At 46.3% G+C, this 14,071-nt stretch overlaps 1 protein-coding gene across 5 annotated transcripts in view; it reads left to right on the forward strand.

Annotated features, from left to right (window-relative positions):
- The window catches only part of FBRS (fibrosin), a 1,655,257-nt gene that overhangs the window by 508,405 nt on the left and 1,132,781 nt on the right, over positions 1–14,071 (forward strand). The gene's annotated exons all lie outside the window — the stretch shown is intronic.

Here is a 14,071-nt window from a genome sequence, read left to right on the forward strand (position 1 = left end):
TGCCCTTAGGAGGAAAACTTGCCCATTATGCAAAAAACTGGACTTCCATCACCAAAGACCGGTGGGTCCTCAACATCGTATCCCAGGGATACAAATTTTACTTCCACTCACTGCCAACCCCAAAAGGGTTCCCTGTCCTTCCTCCAAACCAGGGGGCAGAGGCACAAAACCAAGTTCAATCCTTGTTCTCCATAAGGGCAATTCAACCTGTTCCTGCAGAACAGATAAGTCAAGGGTTCTATTCCAGACTTTTCCTGGTACCCAGAAAAGAGGGCACTTGGCGCCCAATCCTAGATCTTTCCATACTAAACACCTTCCTGTTGGTACTAAAATTCAAAATGCTCACCTTGCAACAGCTTTTTCCTATGCTGGCCAAAGATGCCTGGTTAGCCACCCTAGACTTAAAGAAGCCTATCTGCACATCCCTATAAGGGACTCATGCAGGAAATATCTACGTTTCATGGCAGGATCTGTGCATTATCAGTTCTCTGCACTTCCCTTTGGCTTATCCATTGCTCCCAGAGTATTCACAAAATGCCTGGCTCCTGCCATTGCCAACTGCAGACAGAGGAAAATTCAAATTTACCCATACTTGGACTACTGCCCGAATCAGGCAAGACAGTCAGGAAATGCTGTTGCAGCACCTGACATTTGTAAAAAAAAAAAAAAAAAAAAAAAAAAAAGTTCTAGCCTCCCTACTCTCACCCGAACCCCTGCTAATAAAAACAGACACCACAGTTATGTGGTGCATCAAACAGGCAGGGGGGAACCCACTCTGCAGGCTAGCCATGGCCCTGTTGATCACTGCCTTGGACATGCAGGTCCATCTGCAAGCTCACTTCCTGCCAGACACGCAAAACTCACTGGCAGACTACTTAAGCAGAAATCTCCTAGACCCACATGAGTGGCAGAAGTCAGCATCTTCAGCCTTCTGATTCAGAAATGGGGGGCCCCAGAGGTGGATCTTTTTGCCTCCCCCTGCAGTCACCAGCTCAGCAAATTCTGCACCAGGGCACCTCACAGCAGGGCCTGGAAAGTGGATGCCCTATCCTTCCAGTGGGTAAACCTCTCAATCTGTGCATTTCCCCCTCTGCCCCTTCTCTCAAGAATATTGCTCAAGATAAGACAGGACAGACCAAGGACAATACTGCAGCCTGTCACTGGTGCCACCCTGCTCACTCAGCAGGGGGGATAGATCTTGCATCCACAACTGCAAACCCTGAATCTTGCAGCCTGGCTTATTCCTTGAATTCTCTCCCAGTGACCAACCTAAGCAAGCAGGTGCTGGACATCATTCTTGAAGCCAGAAGACCCAGTACAAGGAAATCCTATGCTGATAAATGGAAAAGGTATTGCTCCTGGATTTTATCTAAAGGAGAAGACATGACTCTGTCCTCCCTACCTCTAATCCTGGATTACTTAACAGATCTACTCCACAGTGGCCTATCCTTCATCTCCATTAAGATCCATGCCTCTGCCATCTCGGCTCATTGCAACTTTGAGCCCACCCCTCTTGTCTCACCCTTTCATCAGGCAGTTTCTGAGAGGGGCACCCAACTTAAGGCCACCAAGGAGAGCACCCACCCCTGCTTGGGACCTTAAAGTTGTACTGGAAAAACTCACACTACCCCCTTTTGAGCCTGCAGCGTCAGCAGAGTTAAAATTCCTGTCTTGGAAAACAGCATTGCTCCTGGCCATCACTTCAGCTAGAAGAGTGTCTGAGCTCTAAGCACTTAATGGCCGTGGAACCCTTCATTATTTTTCATGCTGACAGGGTCTCCCTCAGGACTAGCCCTTCCTTCATGCCTGAAGTGGTATCCAGTGTGGCTCTCAAACAATCTATCCATTTGCCAATCTTCGCCCCCTAATCCTCAAAATAAAGGGGAAAGGATCCTGCACTCCTTGGACGTGCACAGACTGCTCAGATTCTACCTGGATAGGACTAAGCCCTTCAGGACATATGACTAGTTACTACTCAGTGTTGCACCAGGGGCAAGAGGGCAAGGCCATTTCAGAACAGTTTCCAAATGGATAGCACACTGTGTCCATTTCTGCTACAAACACCATGGAAAAACGAACCCCTAAGGGGGTCAGAACACATTCCACTAGGGCAACTTCTACCTCTACAGCATTCTTCAGGGGAGTCACTACCAGGGACATTCTGGAGGCTGCTAGCTGGAGTTCTATACACACATTCACCAAGCATTACCACCTGCCTATATTTTCCAAATCCAGGGCGGGTTTTGCAACTGCAGTCCTGCAGGGCATACTAGCCAGCCCAAACTCTTCTTGACTGCCTCCACCCTTCTTCAACTTAGGAATCAACCCAAGTGTGACTGCAACAGTGAAACACAAAGAACATAGTACAGTTGTGTACACTTACCATAAATATAGATGTTCGAGTGTATTTACTGTTGCAGTCCTGGCCCCCCCCCCCCCTGCGCTCTTCTCTGTCTTTCTTCTCTGTGTATATTACTCACCCCTTGCAGGGGTATTGGTATTTACGTTTTACTGGTAGTAATTTTCCCACCATAGCTTAGCTCCCTGATGATCATCGTGTTACACTGCTGCAGTCATTACACTTGGGTTATCCTGCCGTCAGGCGGTCCCGCAGTCGGCCAGAGTTCCAAAGTCTTGGTCCAGCGTCGGTTGCTGTCGCTTCTTCCCTGACGTCCGTGCGCCAGGGGTATACAAGATGCATCTGACGCCATTTTCTTCAGTCGTTCTTGCCGCTCGGTGCCCGAAGCAGAAGCAGTTCGCAAGTGCCGGTCGGCCGACTCCTGAGATTTTCGAAGTCGAATTTCCGATCCGAAGTCTTCAATAAAGCTAAGTACCCCATTGGGGAAACTTTTTTCTTGCCCCAGACCGATGTCAGAAAAAGTTAATAATTGTGTTTCTTGTGGGAAGCAAATACCTCAAGGACTTCCACTCTTACTGTATTCCATGCCTAGGCCCTGATCACGGTGTCACTAGTCGTTGGTTTTGTGCTAGATTTAACGGACGCACTATAAAAAGACGTTTGGTTTTGCTTTGCACTATTTTAGCAGAAGGTTCAATTATACTATGCCGTCGGATCAACTGACGACCGCAATTCCGAAAAAACGCAGAGACAAGGATAATGACAGGCATCCGAGGTCCAAAACCGATGACAAAATCTCTTCTAGGCCAGTCGTCTGTGCTTTCGCAGCCGCTGAGACCCGCTACCTCAGAGCCACAGGCCGCCTCCGACTCCCACGTGGGGACAACTAGGCCTCTGGAAACTCGAGATGTTCATCGTGTTACCCTGGTGCAGTCATCACACTTGGGTTATCCTTGTCAGGCGGTCCCACAGTCGGCCGGAATTCCAAAGTCTTGGTCCGGCGTCGGTTGCTGTCGCCTCTTCCCTGACGTCAGTGTGCCAGGGGTATATATAATGCAACCGACACCATTTTCTTCAGTCTTTCTTGCCGCGCGGTGCCCGAAGCAGAAGCAGTTCGCAAGTGCTGGCCAGCCGACTCCTGAGGTTTTCGAATTTGAATTTCAGACCGAAGTTTTCTATAAAGCTAAGTACCCCGTTGGGGAAACTTTTCTTGCCTCAGACCGATGTCAGAAAAAGTTAACAATTGTATTTCTTGTGGGAAGCAAATACCTCATAAGGATTTTCATTCTTATTGTATACCTTGCCTAGGCCCAGACCACGACGTCACTACTTGTCGGTTTTGTGCTAGGTTTAATAAACGTACTATTAAAAGACGCTTTGATTTCGCACAACATTACTTCGGTAGGAAATTTAACTACACCATGCCGTCGGAGCAACCGACTACCGGCGTGCACAAAAAACGCAGGGATAAGGACCGACAACCCAGGCCTAAGCCAGATTCCGAGGCCTCGGCTGATCCGGTCTCCGGTTCTCTGGTTCTCAGTGAGGCTCCGACGCAGCCCCTGACTACCGCAGATCTGGAACCCAAGACCGCTACGGATATTTTGACGGAATGTACCAGGCCGACGCAGCCTTTTACTTCAGGCCCTTCCGACGACGTTGCTACAAAAGACGTCTGTGCTACAGAAACGCCATCGGTTTCTGAAGGCGTTTTCAGACCGACGACTCTCACCATTAGAACGTTCTCTAAGTCGAAGACTCCTAAATCTAAAAGGACTGCACTTCAGTCTCTTGTTCAAGGCCCCATGCCTAAGAAACAGATGCTCAAAATGGCTGAAGACTTGATTTCTTTAATCAGGGGTTCCCAGCCCCCTCCTGACAAAAGGCCTAGACAAGAGGAAGATTATGCATCCTCTGAGCAAATGTCCATTTCTTCAGACTCCTCTGAGGACCAAGACTACTCCTTCTCTCCTTCTGAAGATTCTGATGCTGAGGACTCTGTTCCCTCAGCTTCTCCTCCAGAAGACTACTCCTTTGGGGAAACTTTACACACTATGAGGGAACATTTTCACTGGGAAGGTCAGGGCTACTCTGATTCAAAGAAAAGGCTCAGAGAGTTTCTTTTACTCCCCCAACACAGACCACTTGCCATCCCACCAGTTTTGGACATTGTGGATGATGTCTATTTAGAATCCAGTTTCAACCCTGACTCTCTACCTCCTGCTCCGGCTAAGCCTGACAGATACTATAGAGTGCCTGATTCCCACAAATTTCTTTACAAAAGCCCTGTAGCTAACCCAGAGACCATCTCCCAGGGTTCCAAGGGGGCTAAGGCTTCTATGGCTAAAAACCCAGTACCTTCTGAGAGGGATTCCAGAGCACTAGACAGGTGGGGGAAAAAGGTTTGCACCTCAGCCACACTAGCTATGAGGGCACTGAATTGTCAATTTCACATGCTTAAGTATAAGCAATTTCTAATCTCTCAGTTAAAGCAAAGAATAACCACTCTCCCTCAACAATCTGAATTGAAAGAAGTACAGGATGTGTTGCACGCCACTGAGCAGGTGGGCAAACATACCTTACAATGTGGGTTTAATTCTTTGGAGGCTTCCTGCAGAGCAGCTGTCACTGGGTCTGTTATACGTAGGCATGCTTGGTTAAAGGAACAAACTCTGCCTGATCATGTTAAAGCAAAACTACTAGATGCTCCCTTACAGCAGGATGTTCTTTTTGGAGTTAAAGCAGAAGTTTTAAAGAAAGTGGAAGACCAGGCAAAATCTATGCAGACAGTCAAAAATTTCCTACAAGTACAACCCCCTCGCTTCAGCAGAAACTGGCCAACAAAAAATTGGTCCTTTCCAGCCACTGACAGACCACAGAGGGGTAAATACAGACGACCAAGGGGCAGAGGACAACCACAAGCCCAGTATAAACCACGACAATGGGGCACTAAAACACAAAAGGGAGGAGAAGATGGGTCTCAATCCACCAGAAGGCAAACTCAATGACTTGCAACTCATCTGGCCAAGCAATACTCTCTTGGCAGCCCCCTTGGGGGGAAAACTCACACTTTTTGCAGACAACTGGCACATTGTCACAAAGGACAAATGGGTCCTAGACATAATTTCACAAGGATACAAATTCCATTTTCACACCTTGCCAATGAAAAGAGGAATGCCAAACTTGCCACAAAATCAATGGGCAGAGGCACAAAAACAAATTACAGCTCTCATGGACATGAGAGCCATTCAACGGGTACCTACTTGAGAGCAAGGCCAAGGATTTTACTCAAGACTCTTTCTAGTGCCCAGAAAGGACAATGCCTGGAGACCAATTCTGGACCTTTCAATTCTAAACACAAGTACCCAAATTCAAGATGCTAACACTACAGCAGCTACTTCCCATGTTGGGCAAGGAAGTATGGCTAGTAACGTTGGACCTCAAGGAGGCATACCTGCATGTCCCTATCAGACAAAGTTTCAGAGGATACCTCCGTTTCATTGCAGGTTCAACCCATTACCAATTCTCTGCACTGCCCTTTGGCTTATCTACTGCACCCAGAGTATTCACAAAATGCCTGGCACCAGTAATTGCGTACTGCAGACAGAGGAATTCAAATATATCCATACCTGGACGACTGCCTCATCCAAGCGGAAAGCAAAGACATTCTCTTACATCATCTGGCCTTTGTAAAGCATGTACTAAACTGCCTGGGGTACACAGTAAACGAAAATAAGTCAAAACTAGTACCCTCACAAAAAATGACATTCCTGGGTGCCAGCTTGAATACAACGGCCCAGAAGGCTTATCTTACGCCAGACAAGCAACTACAACTGACTCAATATTTCAAGACAATGGCAACAAAGACCCAATTAACTGCAAGAAAAATTCTGCAGGCTTTGGGCTTCATGGCATCTTGCGTACTAATAATACCCTTTGCAAAGCTGCATATGAGGAAATTACAGTGGTACCTAAAACGCGTGTGGTCTCAACACAGCCACAGCTTGGACACACTGATATCTCTCATTCCCTGCCTACAACAGGAATTTCTATGGTGGTCACAGGCATGTCACCTCAACAAGGGTCAGCCTTTCACCTTGCCCCCAGCCAGGCAAACTATCACGACAGATGCTTCAGATTACGCGTGGGGGGCACGCATGGCGGGACAATGCATTCAAGGCCTATGGACTGCAGATCAAAGAAATCTGCACATAAATCAAAAAGAGATGCTAGCTGTACAGAAAGCTCTGACAGCCTTCAAGGATCTATTGCATCCAGGACAACTTGCATTAAAGACTGACAACACCACAGTAATGTGGTACATAAACAAGGGGGTACACATTCCTACCCTCTGCAGGCAAGCAATGATCTTATGGAACACAGCTCTGGCCTACCAAGTCCAGTTACAAGCTCAATTCCTGCCAGGACAGAAGAACACATTGGCAGACGACCTCAGCAGAAACATCAAGGATCCCCACGAGTGGAAACTAGATCCACAAATATTTGCAATGATTACTCAAACATGGGGCCTTCCAAACATAGACCTGTTTGCCAGTCCTCAAAACTATCAACTGACAAAATTTTGTACAAGGACATTTCACCATCAAGCTTGGAAAGTGGACGCTCTCTTTCAGTTGGAAAAACCTGACAGTATATGTCTTCCCTCCATTGCCTCTCCTCACAAAGGTTCTTTTGAAAGTCAAAAAGGAGAGACCACGACTGATTCTCATAGCCCCAGACTGGCCACGCCAGCACTGGTATCCGCTATTGAAAAATATGGCCCTCAGTCTACCATGGATATTGCCTCAAATCCCCCATTTGCTCACACAACAAAACAATCAGATTCTTCACAGCCAGCTCAAAACTTTAAATCTGGCTGCATGGCAAATCAACTAAACATCCAACCAGCTCCTCTTTCACAAGCAGTTCTAGATGTTATTCTGGAAGCCAGGAGGCCAAGCACCAGGGAGGATTATTCGGACAAATGGAAAAGGTTTTTTTTTCCTGGAACCAAGCTAATGGCCAAGACACAACTCAGCCTCACATTCTACAGTATTTAGCTGAGATGTTGCACAAAGGACTTTCCTTTTCCTCAATTAAAATCTATGCTTAGTTATTTCAGCTCACTACAACACGGATCCACCTTTATTTTCACATCCTCTTCTAAGGCAGTTCCTCAGAGGGTCAAAAACCATTAGACCACCCAGGAGAGCTCCTACACCAACATGGGACCTAAATTTTGTTCTGGAAAAACTAACGCTACCTCCCTTTGAACCAGCTTTCTCTGTAGATCTTCAGTTCCTATCATGGAAGACTGCCCTGCTCCTAGCGATAACTTCAGCTAGAAGAGTCTCAGAGCTACAGGCACTAATGGCAGTGGAACCTTTCCTCATTTTTCATCAAGACAGAGTTTCTCTATGAGCTAATCCTTCTTTTATGCCTAAGGTGGTTTCTAGTGTAGCTTTAAATCAAACCATCCACTTACCCACCTTTTTCCCCAATCCACAGAACAAAGGTGAGAAACTCCTACATTCCTTGGACATTCACAGGCAGCTTCGTTACTACTTGGACAAAACTAAGGCTTTCAGAAAATCTGACCAGCTCTTTGTATCCTATGCTACAGCTTCCCAAGGGAAGGCTATAGCAAAGCAAACCATTTCTAAATGGATAGGTCATTGCATACGTTTCTGCTATACCCATCATGGGAAACCAGTTCCTGCTACCATCAGATCCCACTCTACCAGGGCAACAGCTACCTCTACAGCCTTTCTCAGGGGGGTTGCAACCAAGGAAATTTTAGAAGCTGCAACTTGGAGTTCAGTACACACCTTTACCAAACACTATCACTTACCTCTTTAAGTCCAGGGCGGGCTTCGCCACTGCAATTCTGCAGGGCCTTATTGCCTCTACTAGCCCTCTATGATACCTCCCCCCTACCTTAGCTTTGGGATTCAACCCAAGTGTGATGACTGCAGCAGGGTAACACTAAACATAGAACAGTTTTGTACCTACCATAAATGTAGATGTTCGAGTGTTCACCCTGCTGCAGTCAAATACCCTCCATCCCCTCTGATCTACTGGCTAAATCTCTTCAATGCCTTACTGATGTATTTGCTTATAGCTGAAGGGATTTTGTGTTTGTGCAGTGGTTACTCCATTTGTTACTAATTTCTGACCACCTTTTTGGGGGCACCTGACATCTGGGGCAAGAAAAACTGAAGAAAATGGCATCGGTTGCATTATATATACCCCTGGCGCACTGACGTTAGAGAAGAGGCGACAGCAACCAATGCCGGACCAAGACTTTGAATTCCAGCCAACTGCGGGGACCGTCTGACGACAGGATAACCCAAGTGTGATGACTGCAGCAGGGTAAGCACTCTTAACATCTACATTTATGGTAGGTACAAAACTGTACTGTATTGGGCACACGGAAACTCCCTCAGATGGGCCCAGAGCCACTGAGCAGGCATCGGCTTCTGAGGGTGTTTTCAGACCTTCACAACTTACCTTTAAAGCAACAGCCAAGACAAAAGTACCATTAAAGACACAGAAGCAAGTACAGCATTCTCCTGGACAGTCCTCCATGCCTAAGAAACAGATGTTTAAAATGGCCAAAGACCTCATTACTCTAATCAGGGGTTCCCATCCCCCTCCTGTGAAACGGCCTAGGCAGGATACAGACTGATTCCTCTGATCAGGTTTCCATTTCCTCTGATTCCTCTTCAGACCAGGGATACACTCTACCCCCCTATGAGGACTCTGATGCTGAAGAAATCTGTCCCTTCAGCCTCTCCTCCTGAGGATTATTCTTTTGGGGAAACTTTACATACCATGAGGGAGCATTTCCATTGCTAAAGCAGGATTATTCAGAATCCAAGAAAAGGCTCGGGGATTTCCTATTGCCTCAGCACAGGCCCCTGGCTATTCTGCCTGTGCTAGATATTGTGGTTGATATGTTCTCTGAATCCAGCTTATCTCCTGATTCTTTGTCCCCTGCACCAGCTAAGCCAGGTAGGTATTAGAGTTCCTGACTCTCATAAGTTTCTTTATAAAAACCCTTCTGCTGATCTAGAAACTATTTCCCAGGGTCCAAAAGGGGTTAAGGCTTCCATTGCAAAAAATCCAGTCCCCTCTGACAGAGATTCCAGAACTTTGGATAGATGGGGGACGAAAGTTTACACTAATGCAACTTTAGCAGTAAGGGCTTTAAATTGCCAGTTTCACATGCTTAAGTACCAACAATATTTAATGGCTCAGTTAAAACCGAAAATGCTTGCAAGCTCAGAAGCTCCTGACTATAAAGAAATGCAGGATTTATTGCATGCAGTTGAACAGGTGGGAAAACATACTCTGCAATGTGGTTTTGATTCTTTAGAGGCCTCTTGTAGAGCCGCAGTTACAGGTTCTGTGATTCGAAGACATGCTTGGTTAAAAGAACAGAGTTTACCTGATCATGTTGAGGCAAAATTATTGGATGCTCCTTTACAGCATGATACCTTGTTTGGTGTTAAGGCAGAAGAGGTGTTGGGAGGATAAAGCTAAATCTATGCAAACAGTCAAGGATTTCTTACAGGTACAGCCACCTCTGTTTAGCAGAAATTGGCCAACAAAGAATTGGTCCTTTCCAGTGTCAGACGGGCCACAGAAAGGCAGATAGACGCCCAAGAGGCAGAGCTCAACCGCAAGGCTCTAGCAGACAATGACAGTGGGGCACCTCAACACCAAAAGGAGGTGAGGACAAGTCTCAACCTTACAGGAAACAGTCTCAATGACTTCCCCCTTCGTACACCATGCACTTCCCTATTGGCAACCCCCTTAGGGGGAAAACTAGCACTTTTTTCTCAAAACTGGCAAACAATCACCCAAGACAAATGGGTTCTGAATATTGTCTCAAGGTTACAGGTTCCACTTTCATACTTTACCAAGGCTAAAAGGAATGCCAGACCTGCCACAGAATCAATGGGCAGAGGCACAAAAACAAATTTCAGCCCTCATGGACATGAGAGCTATTCAAAAAGTACCCCAACAGGAACAAGGACAAGGATTTTACTCGAGACTCTTCCTGGTCCCCAGAAAGGACAAGGCCTGGAGGCCCATACTAGACCTTTCAATTCTAAATACTTACCTGGATATTCCGAAATTCAAAATATTGACATTACAGCAGCTTCTACCCATGCTGGGCAAGAAGGCTTGGCTTGTTACTCTGGACCTCAGAGTCATACCTGCATGTCCCTATCAGACAAAATTGCAGAAGATACCTCAGATTCAAAGCTGGTACAATGCACTACCATTTCTGTGCACTGCCCTTTGGCTTATCTACTGCGCCCAGGGTCTTCACAAAGTGCCTGGCACCAGTAATTGCATTTTGCAGACAAAAAGGAATTCAAACATATCCATACCTGGACGACTGCCTCATTCAAGCAGAGGACATTCCTCTACAGCATCTGGCGTTTGTAAAAAGGTTGCTAATTTCTCTAGGGTACACAGTAAACGAAAAGAAGTCAAAACTAGTGCCCTCACAACAGATTATATTCCTGGGTGCCAGCTTAAATACAACGGCCCAGATGGCTTATCTCACGCCAGACAAACAAGTTCAGCTAACTCAATATTTTCAATTACTGGCAAAAAAGTCCCATCTCCCTGCAAGAAAAATTCTGCAGGCCCTGGGATTCATGGTATCATGCATACTACTAATACCATATGCCAGACTGCATATGAGGAAATTACAATGGTACCTAAAAAGTGTTTGGACTTAACACTCTCACAGTTTAGAAGCAGTAATACCAATGATTCCCTGCCTACAACAGGGGTTTCGATGGTGGACACAGGTATGTCACCTAAACAAGGGTCAGCCTTTTACCCTACCCACAGCCAGGCAGACTCTAACAGCAGATGCTTCGGATTACGCCTGGGGAGCACACATGGCAGGAAAATGCATTCAGGGCAAGTGGACCACAGACCAGATGCATCTTCACATCAATCAAAAAGAGATGTTGGCTGTTCAAAGTGCCCTAACAGCTTTCAAGGACCTTTTGCATCCAGGACAATTATTATTAAAGACAGAAAACACCACAGTAATGTGGTACATAAACAAGCAAGGAGGCACTCATTCTTATCCCGTATGCAGACAAGCCATGACCTTGTGGCTCTAACGTATCAAGTTCATCTGCAAGCACAATTCCTGCCAGGAAAGAAAAATACTCAGGCAGACAATCTAAGCAGAAATATCATGGACCCTCATGAATGGAAATTGAATCCACAAATCTTCAGCATGGTAACGCAAAAATGGGGATGCCCAGACATAGATCTTTTTGCCTCCCCACTGAATTGCCAACTACAAAAATTCTGCACAAGGGCTTATCACGCACAAGTATGGAAAGTGGATACTCTCTCGTTCAGCTGGAAAAGCCTAAAAGTTTATGCCTTCCCACCTCTGCCTCTCCTGTCAGAGGTACTCCTAAAAGCCAGACGAGAAAAAACACAGATGATCCTGATTGCTCCAGACTGGCCATGCCAGCACTGGTACCCAATCTTAAAGAACTTAGCTCAAGGCCCACCATGGATTTTGCTTCAAATTCCACACCTTCTGACTCACCAAAACAATCAGATCCTACACGGTCAGCTCAAAACCCTAAACCTGGCTGCATGGCAGATTCATTAATCAAGCAGGCAACACCTCTCTCTAAAGCTGTTATGGATGTCACTTTGGAGGCCAGGAGGCCTAGCACCAGGAAATCTTACTCAGAAAAATGGAAGAGATTCTGTGCCTGGAACCAGGCTCAAAGCCTTGACCCTCTTGTCCCAAACATTCCTCAGATTTTACAATACTTAACTGAGATGCTGGACAAAGGCCTATCCTTCTCATCAGTTAAGATCCACGCCTCTGCCATTTCAGCACATTACAACACGGATCCTCCTCTATTCTCTCATCCCTTGCTAAAGCAGTACCTCAGAGGGGCTAAAAACATAAGCCCGCTCCGGAGAGCACCAACACCAACTTGGGACCTCAATTTCGTTTTGGAAAAACTGACCCTGCCACCTTTTGAGCCAGCCAATACAGCCGATCTAAAATTTTTATCATGCAAAACAGCTTTGCTCCTGGCAGTAAGTTCAGCACGAAGAGTCTCAGAGCTACAGGCATTAATGGTAGTGGAACCTTTTATAATTTTTCATCAGGACAGGGTTTCTTTAAGGACAAAAGGTGGTATCTAGTGTGGCTCTTAACCAAGCCATCCATTTGCCAACTTTTTATCCAAACCCCCCATAATAAAGGGGAGAAACTTCTGCACTCTTTGGACATACACAGCTACGCTTCTACTTGGACAAAACAAAAGCTTTCAGGAAAACTGAGCAACTGTTTGTAGCATATGCTGCAGGATCACAGGGCAAGGCTCTCTCAAAGCAGACTATATCCAAATGGATAGGACATTGTATTCGTTACTGCTACACACAGCATGGAAAATCCGTCCCCAATAACATTAGGCCACATTCCACCAGGGCAACAGCCACTTCAACAGCCTTTCTCAGAGGAGTACCTACCAAGTAAATTTTGGAGGCTGCATCTTGGAGTTCAGTGCACACCTTTACCAAGCATTACCACTTGCTTCTTTACTCTAAATCCAGAGCAGGATTTGCCACTGCAGTTCTGCAGGGCCTCATAGCCAATCCTAACTCTTTATAGTCCAGCCACCCAACCTTAGCTTCGGGATTCTACCCAAGTGTAATGACTGCAGCAGTGTAACGCGAACATAGTACAGTTTTGTACCTACCATAACTGTAGATGTTAGTGTTCACACTGCTGCAGTCCAGGTTACCCTCCCTCCCCTTTGAACTAGCTGGACTTATCTATACCTTTCTATCCTATACAACCTTTGTGGTGTATTTGCTTGTAACTGAAGGTATTGTTTATTTTATATGTATATTTTTACTAGCAATATGTATTGCCTACCTACTTGGGGGCACCAGACATCTGGCGCAAGAAAAACTGAAGAAAATGGCGTTGGATGCATCTTATATACCCGTGGCGCATGGATGTCAGGGAAGAAGCGACAGCAGCCGACGCCGGACCAAGACTTCGGAACTCTGGCCGACTGCGGGACTGCCTGACGGAAGGATAACCCAAGTGTAATGACTGCAGCAGTGTGAATACTCTAACATCTACATTTATGGTAGGTACAAAACTGTACTTTGTGGGGGGCTCCTGACATTTGGGGCAAGAAAACTGATGTAATGGCATTGGTTGCCTGTGTTTATACCCCTGACGACTTGACGTCAGACCTGGAGTGACAGCAACCGACGCAGAAATACTAAGTCTCTGGTATTCGGGCTGACTGAGGGCTGTCTTCTGGCAGATGACCCAAGTGTGATTGACTGCAACAGTGAATATACTCTAACATCTACATTTATGGTAAGTGTATGCAACTGTACTTTCTGAGGTGGTAGGGATGCAGTGCACAGTAGGGAAGGGAGGTGCTCCCCTGCTGGAGAAGTTCTGAAGTGGTAGGGATGCAGTGCACAGTAGGGAAGGGAGGTGCTCACGTGCTGGAGAAGTTCTGAAGTGGTAGGGATGCAGTGCACAGTAGGGAATGTGGTACTCCTGTGCTGGAGTAGTTCTGAAGTGGTAGGGGTGCAGTGCACAGTAGGGAAGGGAGGTGCTTTTGTGATGGAGAGGTTCTGAAGTGGCAGGGATGCAGTGACACAGTAAGGAAG

The sequence above is a fragment of the Protopterus annectens genome, chromosome 10.part0 (genome assembly GCF_019279795.1).
Source record: "Protopterus annectens isolate FY-2018-M chromosome 10.part0, PAN1.0, whole genome shotgun sequence".
Lineage (NCBI taxonomy): Eukaryota > Metazoa > Chordata > Ceratodontiformes > Protopteridae > Protopterus > Protopterus annectens.